At 34.1% G+C, this 9,042-nt stretch overlaps 1 long non-coding RNA gene across 1 annotated transcript; it reads left to right on the top strand.

The window, feature by feature from the left end:
- Positions 1-4,804: 4,804 nt before the first annotated feature.
- On the top strand, positions 4,805-8,581 carry LOC119544167. Its single transcript, XR_005218781.1, has 3 exons — positions 4,805-4,936; positions 5,879-5,956; positions 8,504-8,581. It is a non-coding gene; the product is annotated as an uncharacterized LOC119544167 (long non-coding RNA).
- Positions 8,582-9,042: the final 461 nt, after the last annotated feature.

Here is a 9,042-nt window from a genome sequence, read left to right as displayed (position 1 = left end):
AATGAATCATAAGAACTAATTATTACTAACTCCCTTCTTCTCAAGAAAGGAAGCATGTCACAAATCTTTTTAAATTATTGCAACAATGCAGTTTTAAAGTAATTTAATATGACCAAATTATATTCCATGTGATTTCATAGGAACACTAGTGTGAATAGAAATCATCAATCACATTGAAAGTATCTCTGTCCACATTTCCTTAAACCATGATTAGGGTGAATCTTAGTCTTCTAGAAAATAGAGCAATGCCCTAGATATCTCTGTCATTAGTTTAAAGGCATAGCTATTACACATTTACATGGGGTCAGGGTATGTGTGGACAGATAGTTGTTAGTGGAATTATAAAAATTTCAATACCAAATATAATCCATCCACATGGTTTAAGTACCTTCAACACCCTATTCAGATATTGCGTGATTAAATGTTTAGAGGTCAAAATAATTTCTATCTTCCATTTTTAGCACTGATAGTTCATATCTAGCATTATTTAAACTTCCTACTATTCATTCATTCATTCATTCAATGAAATTACTGATTGCCAAAAAGTCCTGAGTGTTGTTATTGGCCCTAAGGATACAAAAATAAATCAGGATTCTGGAAAACCAAGATGGCAACATATGATGCTCTGGGGTGCTTTTTTCCCACAGAATCTTTGAACAACTAGCAGAAACTGGCAGAACCATCTTCCACAAAAATCCAGAAGATAAAGTGTTGCAGTAACTGGGCGAGGGCCAAATTGAGAAATGCAGATTTCAAAATGGTACAAGAGCTTATGACACCTTAGCTGGTGCCTTCCTTGGCACTCTGGGCTGTGGTGTAGAGCCAGTTTGTGCCCCCACTGTGGGTCCCTGGTGATGTCCAGAGAGAACAGATTAACCTCTGTGCATAGAATGGGGTGTGAATATGTTCATGCCAATCTCCCACGTGGCATCCCAAAAGACTGAACCAGGAAACTCATCTCTAGCTCACCCTCCCCAGACTTGCCCTTCAGCCAGAAGCAACTCATGGACAGCTACAGCAGTGTAAGAAACAGTCAAATCAAAGTGGCCCAAGGCAAAGGATTACCTGCTTTAAATCATACAGTGGAGCACTCTGGAGGTGAAAAAGTCTATTTCATAGACAGTAGAGGGGGCATCCCAATTTCTAAATCAGAGAAATTCCCAAGGTCACAAGCACATTCTTCTCAAGTGCACATGGATGATTCTCCAGAATAGATCATATGTTAGGTCACAAAACAAGTCTCAATAAATGGAAAAATACTGAAATCATATAATGTATCTTCTCTGGCCACAGTGGAATGAATCTAGAAATCAACAACAGAGATAAAATGGAAAATTCACAAGTATGTGGAAATTAAACAAGATATTCTTAAATTACCAATGGGCTAAGAAAGAAATCACAAGGAAAATTAGGAAATATTTTGAGGCAAATGAAAATGAAAATACAAAATACCAAAACACATGGGATGCAGAAAAGGCAATGCTGAGAGAGAAATTTGTAGCTCTAAATGCTTAAATTAAAAACAGAATAGAGATTTCAAGTTAGAGGCCTGACTTCAAAACTGGAAGAAGTAGAAAAAGAAGAGCAAACTAAACTAAAGCAAGCAGAAGGAAGGAAACAAGAAAGATAAGAGCAAAATTAAAAGAAACAGAATAAAAAGTAATAGAGTATCAACAAAACCAAAAGTTGGTTCTTTGAGAAGATTAATTAAATTGACAAACCTTTAGCTAGACTGACAAATTAAAAAAGAGAGAGGGCACAGACAACCAAAATCAGAAATGAAAATGGGGACATTGTTACTGATCCCACTGAAATAAAAAGGACTATAAGAAGATAATATGAACAACTGTGTGCAGACAAATTAGATAACCTAGAGGAAACAGACAAATTCCTAGAAACACACAAACTACCAACAGTGACAAGAAGAAATGGAAGATCTCAACAAACCAATAACTAGTCAAGTGATTGAATCAGTAATCAAAAACTTCCCAATGAAGAAAAGCCCAGGACCAGATTGCTTCACAGAGGAATTTTACCAAATACTCCAAGAATTAACACGAATCCCACTCAAATGCTTCCAAAAAATTGAAGAGGAGGGAACACTCTCTAATTCATTCTATAAGGCCAACATCACCCTCATACAATATGATAAATGAACTAGACTTAACGGACATATACAGAACATTGTACCAGAAAAGAGCAGGGTATACATTCTTCTCAAGTGCACATGTTTCATTCTCCAGGGTAGACCACATGTTGGGTCACAAACTAAGTCTCAATAAATTTAAAAAGATTGAAATTATACAAACCATTTGTTCTCTCATAATGGAGTGAAGCTGGAAATCAATAACAGGCAGAGAACTGGAAAATTCACAAATATATGGAAGTTAAACAACACTCTAAATCAGTGGGTAAAGGAGAAATTATAAGAGAAATTAGTAAATATCTCGAGATGAATGAAAATGAGAACACAATCTATCAAACTTATGGGATGCAGTAAGAACAGTCCTGAGAGGGAAATTTATAGCCCTAGATGCTTACATTAAAAAAGAAGAAAGAGCTAAAATCTAAGTCCTAACTGCACACCTGGAGGAACCAGAAAAAGAAGAGCAAACTAATCCCAAAATAAGATGATAGAAATAAATAACAAAGATTAGAGCATAAATAAATGAAATTGAGAATAAAAAATACAATAGAAAGAATCAACAAAACCAAAAGTTTGGTTTTTTTGAGATCAGTAAAATTGACAGCACTTAGGTAGACTAACAAAGAAAAAAATAAATTAAGAAATGACCCCACAGAAATAAAAAGGATCATCAGAGGATAGTATGAACAACTGTATGCCAACAAATTAGACAACCTAGATGAAATGGACAAATTGTTAGGAACACACGAACAACCTACACTGACTCTAGAAGAAATAGAAGACCTCAACAGACGATTACAAGTAAAGAGATTAGATCAGTCATCAAAAATCTGCCAACAAAGAGAAACCCAAAACCAGATACCTTCACAGGTGAATTCTACCAATCATTCTAAGAAGAACTAAAAACAATCCTGCTCAAACTCTTCCAAAATATTAAAGAGGATAGAGCACAACCTAACCCATTCTGTCAGGCCAATGTCACCCTAACACCAAAGCCAGATAAGATACTGAGAGAAAAAAAATTACAGACTAATTCTCTTATGAATATAGATGCAAATCTCCTCAACCAAATACTTACAAATTGAATCCAACAGCACCTTAAAAGAATTATGCATGATCAGGTGGGTTTTATCCCAGGTATGCAAGGCTGGTTCAACATAAGAAAATCAATTAATTTAATATACCACATTAATGAAACAAAGGGCAAAAAACATGATCATCTCGATTGATGCAGAGAAGGCATTTGACAAAATCCAGTATCTTTGTTGATAAAAACACTTCAAAAATAGGATTAAAAGAAAACTTCCTCAAGGTGATAAAATGCATATATGAAAAACCCATGCCCAAAATCATACTCAGTGACAAAAGACTGAACACTTTTCCTCTAAGATCTGGAGCAAGAAACAGATGCCCACTGTCACCACTGGTGTTCAGTAGAGTGCTGGAAGTTCTAGCCAGAGCAGTTAGGCAAAGAAAAGAAGTCAAAGTCATCCAAATTGGAAAGAAAGAAGTAAAACTTTCACTGTTTGCAGATGGCATGATCCTATATGTACAGAAAGTCCCAAAAAATCTCTAATAAGAGCTAATAAGTGAATTCAGCAAAATGGCAGTAGTGTTTTTATACAATAGTAATGAGCAATCTGAGGAGGAAATCAAGAAAAAAAAATTCCATTTGCAAGAGCAACTAAAGGAATAAAATTTCTAAGAATAAATTTAACCAAGATGTAAAGGACTTGTACACAGAGAACTGCAAAACACTGCTAAAAGAAATCAAAGAAGACCTAAATAAATGGAACATGGGAGAAGCTTGAGGACATTATGTTGAGTGAAATAAGCTAAACACTAAAGGATAAATATTGTATGATCTCTCTGATATGAAATAGAATAAACAAATTCATAGACCCAGAAACTGGAATACAGGTTACCAGGGACCAGGATGGGGTTATGGAATGGGGAGTTAACACTTAATTGGCACAGTGTTTCTATTTGGGATAACGGAAAAGTTTTGGTAATGGGTGGTGGTGATGGTAACAAAATACCAATGAATTATGTATTTGAACATGGTTAAAGGGGAAATTTCAGGTTCTGTATATGTTATTTGAACAAAAATTTTTTTAAAAAAACATTATACAATACAAGCAATGAATCTTAATGTAAACAATGGAATATATTTAATAGTGTCATAATATTTCATCAGTTTTAATGTTATTTCCTCAGTTTTAACAAAAGTACAACACTAATTCAAAGTGTTAATAATAAGGAAACTATTGTGAGAATGGTATATGGGAGCTCTGTATTTTCTACATGATTTTTCTGTAAACCTACAACTTCTCTAACAAAAACATTTAAAAAATACAGAGAAGTTCTGCTCAGACAATTGTAAAAGATGGGGCTGGTGGAGTAGCATTTTTTTTAAATTTGAAGTAGAAAGGGTGTAATGATGTAAATATGAATCAGTTCACGGAGAGAGACTGGTATTCAAGGGAATATTTGCCTGAGAGTATCTGTTTTCTCTCTGTGTATTGGGAAACAGTGGGACAAAGGTAGGAGATAATTGCAGGGAAGCGGGGCTGTCAAGGAAATGAAACAAGACCAGAAAACAGATTAATAAGACAACTTGAATGCTCCATAATTTCAAGTCAACAATGGGGATAGAATGATTATGAGACGGCAAGAAGCATGTAAATCCAAATAAAGGACTTCAGTATAACTGAATTGGAAAAACTTGCTTCTCATAGTGAATGACAAAGAAGCCTTTCTATGGTAAAAGAGAAACCAACAGTTTGTTTGGTAGGTACCGACCACGAAGATAAACTTAATATATGTTTACTAAATGTGAAGAAGGGAGGGGGTGGGGGAGGAAGGACTGACTTTCTAAGCATAGAGATAATGGGCTGGTTACCTTCTACTAAGGCGCAATGCTAAGATGTATGGCTGTTCCTTATGCATTGAGAAGGAAATGAGTGTGCATTTTAACAGGGAGTTGTGATTCAAACTGCCCACTAAATAAAAATGGAAAGGAAAGTAACACAGGAAAAGGACAGACTAGGAAGGGCAGGAGTTTGTGGAGATCAGTAGTGCCAACAGTTTGTGAGAGCTGAATGCAGTGGGTAGCTTTAACAATCATTAGCATGTCATTGTAAGACTTTCTGTTTTTTACCTTACAATTGTGTTCAGGTCATTATGGATATGTCAATAATTGATGCTAACATAAATTATGAAATCTTAATAAGAACAACCCATGATTATGTGATGTATCATTAAGTAAATGAGAGAGCAGTGGTTAAACTAAAATAAGCAGTAAAGACAGTACACATAAACATCTGTATTATTAACCACAGAACAGTCTGATATTTTACCAAGAATATAAATTTTACTTTAATGTATTCTGGTATTTATGGGTAAGAATTAAAAATATCACTTTGGTTCTACAGAAAAAGCTACACATGAAAATTAAAGTTTTAGGAAATTGTTTAAAAATAAGACCTTTTAATCAAAATGAAACATTTCAGTCCTATCTATTTTGTCTTCTAACACAGTTGTGTGGTGAATGCACACATTTATGAAATGGAAATGGAGATGAAGTTTGATTTTAGTGCTATGTTTTTATAGTCCTCAGAAAATACCTGAACTTCAGTCATTCCAATTAACAAATGACAGATCAACACCTGAAATTAAATGTTTTGATGTGTCCATAATTAACAGAGAATGAGTTATTGTGTATTAAATCAGGTTTCATACTCTTTGGCCAGTGGATAAGAAAGATGAGTTTTGGGGAAAGAACCATTCATCCACAGAGCTGCTCAGCATGTAAGTAAAACGAGTCTTCAGAAAGACAATCTTAGCAAAATTCTGGTGTATTCTGCTAGGTTTGATAGATATTCCACTTATGAATGAGCTCACACCACCAAGAACTAGAGGGACCAAAAGTCCCAGTTTCCTGGGGACTGAGGGGGTTCTCAGAATGCGGGACTTTCTGTTTTAAAACCAAAACAATCTCAGGTGAACAGAAATGAGTTGGGTACCCTACTCATGCACCACCTACATCTGATGTCCACCTACATCTACAATGACCAATCTTTAAGCCCCCAAAAGAGCATCCTTGCACCAAATCACTAAGTTGGGTACCGGAAAATGAGGGAAAGCCAGAGAATATAAAAACTTATAAGAAATTATTTTAGGGCAAAATAAAACAAAAAATTCATTGAAGTAGTCAGCAAGAAAAACCTTAGAACTTTCTTGGACTCCCTTACACTGTTGCAATTTAGAATTGATTTTACCTTGATTTACAGATGGCTGGAGGGGACCATTATAATCTGTGCCTGTTCCCTAGACTACTAATCAAGATGTAAATTTTGGAGGAACAGCAACAACATTTGCAATTATACATGAATTTGTAATTTTCCTTTGGGATTATGTAGGATGGTTTTGAAAGACTAAAATGTGCCAGTATGTATAATAAAGAAATCAGAGAGCATTTCTTTCTCTAAATACCCCAATGCAGTATTGCAGTTGTTCTTTCCTTCACAATTAATTAAGTAATTGTTAGTAATTTTGTTCATGAATAACAGCATACAGGAAGAGTATTTTGACATAATCAATGAACAACAAATTTGTAATCCACATTTTTACTTATCCTTTAGTCACAAACATCAAGTCCTAATATATCTATAAGCCTTTGAAATTGAATGTGAAGTGTAAGTTCTATTATTGACTCTAAATGGCTTGCAATAAAAAGTTAAAAAATAAGAAAAACCAAAAACAGCCATCTTTCAATTCTGTCCTCTTGAGAAATACTCATAAGCTTATATTAATTGTGGCTTAGATGATTTAGAGTCATTCATTGTAATTGCAAATCCAGAATGCTTAAATGGACCCTTCCATAGATTTTTATTAATGATATTTAAAATTTTAACATTTCTTTTAAATGTTTTCCTCACAGTTCATGGTCACTAATTAGAAAAATTCATGGATACTCTTATCTATCAGTCACTGTAAAAAAATAGGACAAATATAAATTTAAATCTAGCTTGTTTTGGTATCATTCTTAGCTCTATTATTTTAAAAATCTGGTTATTCAAGATTCTGTACTCAGAACAATAGTCTGACCTTTAAAGATCCATCATTCTTGATCCTCATCTGTGTTAACAGTATTTTTCTCCTATTTTCAAAAATTGTTAAATGTTAGGTGATAAAATTAGATATGGTTCCAGAAAATATATCTGCAGCACTCTAGTGAAAATCCATTATAATAGCATGCCCAAAGCCAACTGATGTCTAAAATTTAGACAATGAAACAACCTAGTGAGTTGAAAAAGAGTGTTGAAATGAAGCTCAGAAAATTTGAGCCATAGTCCCAACTTTGTCATAATTTAGCTGTGTTATTTTAGGGAAAAACCTTTAATGCCTCTGGGTTTCATTTTTAATTTCTGTCCAGTAATGAAGATATGGGAAGTTTAAGGAGATTAGTACACTCATTGCTTTTTAAAATATACCTATTTTATTTTAACAAAGAAAAACTATATATAATATATAATACCATATAGTTTTTAAGAAAGGAAAAATTGTTTATAATGTAATATATATATATATATATATATATACACACACACACATATGGATATAGATACACATAATCTCTCAATCTATTGATTTGTCTATCCTCCCATTCTTTGTATTTCCATGGTGAGATTATTGGGAGGATCATCATTTTTAAATAAGTTTCTTCCTTCCTTCCTTCCTTCCTCCCTCCCTTCCTCTTTCTCCTTCTCCTCCTTCTCCTCCTTCTTCCCTCTCTCTCTCTCTCTCTCTCGTGATTCTATGTCACTTGAATGTTTTTACATTGGCCATATATTTAATTTCACTTAAACAACAACTAAATTCCTTATTTAAAAGAAGTTTCATCACCTGTAAAAATATACTAATGCTTTTTAAATTCTGACCAAATTAACACCCGCAAAGAGCTTAAAAAGCCATATAATGCTAAAAGACTTCTAACATAAAGGAGCAGTTTCTTACTTATTCTCCTGTTGGCTCCCCCTTGCATTTGTTCACTGTCTCCATCTTACTTCTCAGAGGCAATTACTTCAAATCTTCTAACATTCTTCTAGTATTATCCACTACTATCTGTTGAGTCATCAGTTTTAAGCATTAGCCACAATAATTTTATTTAACAGATGAGGATTTTAGATGACTTATCCCCTTTCCCTCCTCCTATCCTTCTAAAAATATATATCACTTTTAGATAAAACTTTATTTGGGCCCACATGCAATGTAGCAAACTTCAGAAGAATGGCATTCCCAACCAAACAACAAGCAAAAAAACAAATAATTCCCAAACCTAAACTCTTTTGTAAGCCCATCAGACGGCTGAATTCTAAAGGCAACCAGATGAACTGAATTCCAAAGGGTAACAGAACCCCGCAAGGAGAGATGCAACGTAGGAACTGCTTCACCTCAAGCAGAGCAGAGAAGGAAGAGGGGCAGCCAGAAAAGAAGGTAAGAAGAAAACTTCCCATAGGTGTTTTTCTTCATATACAGTGGACACATTTACAAATATCTCTTAGGTTCATTGTGGAAAATGAAGTGCATGCTTATATTTCTTATTCTCCTTTCAGTTTTGAATAATTTTCAAGAGAACAAGGGAGTGGACACCTTCACTGATTTAATATTTTTTTTCAACTATTGCATTAACTGAAAAAAAAAAAAGGGTTTTAAAAATCATTCACAATTCCACCACTCCTACCACAATTCTTCTACTCTTCAGAATTCCATTTTTGTCTTCATTTGCATTCATTTGATATAAATACAAAGCAATAAATGTCGTGAATACCATTTTTACTGTGGGTTTTTTTTTAATAATGTAGCATTGCATCATAAATGTGCCACTGATTTTG

The sequence above is a fragment of the Choloepus didactylus genome, chromosome 9 (assembly GCF_015220235.1).
Source record: "Choloepus didactylus isolate mChoDid1 chromosome 9, mChoDid1.pri, whole genome shotgun sequence".
Classification (NCBI taxonomy): domain Eukaryota; kingdom Metazoa; phylum Chordata; class Mammalia; order Pilosa; family Megalonychidae; genus Choloepus; species Choloepus didactylus.
The sequence above is the reverse complement of the archived record's forward strand: the minus strand, read 5'-3'. Positions and strand labels throughout refer to the sequence as shown.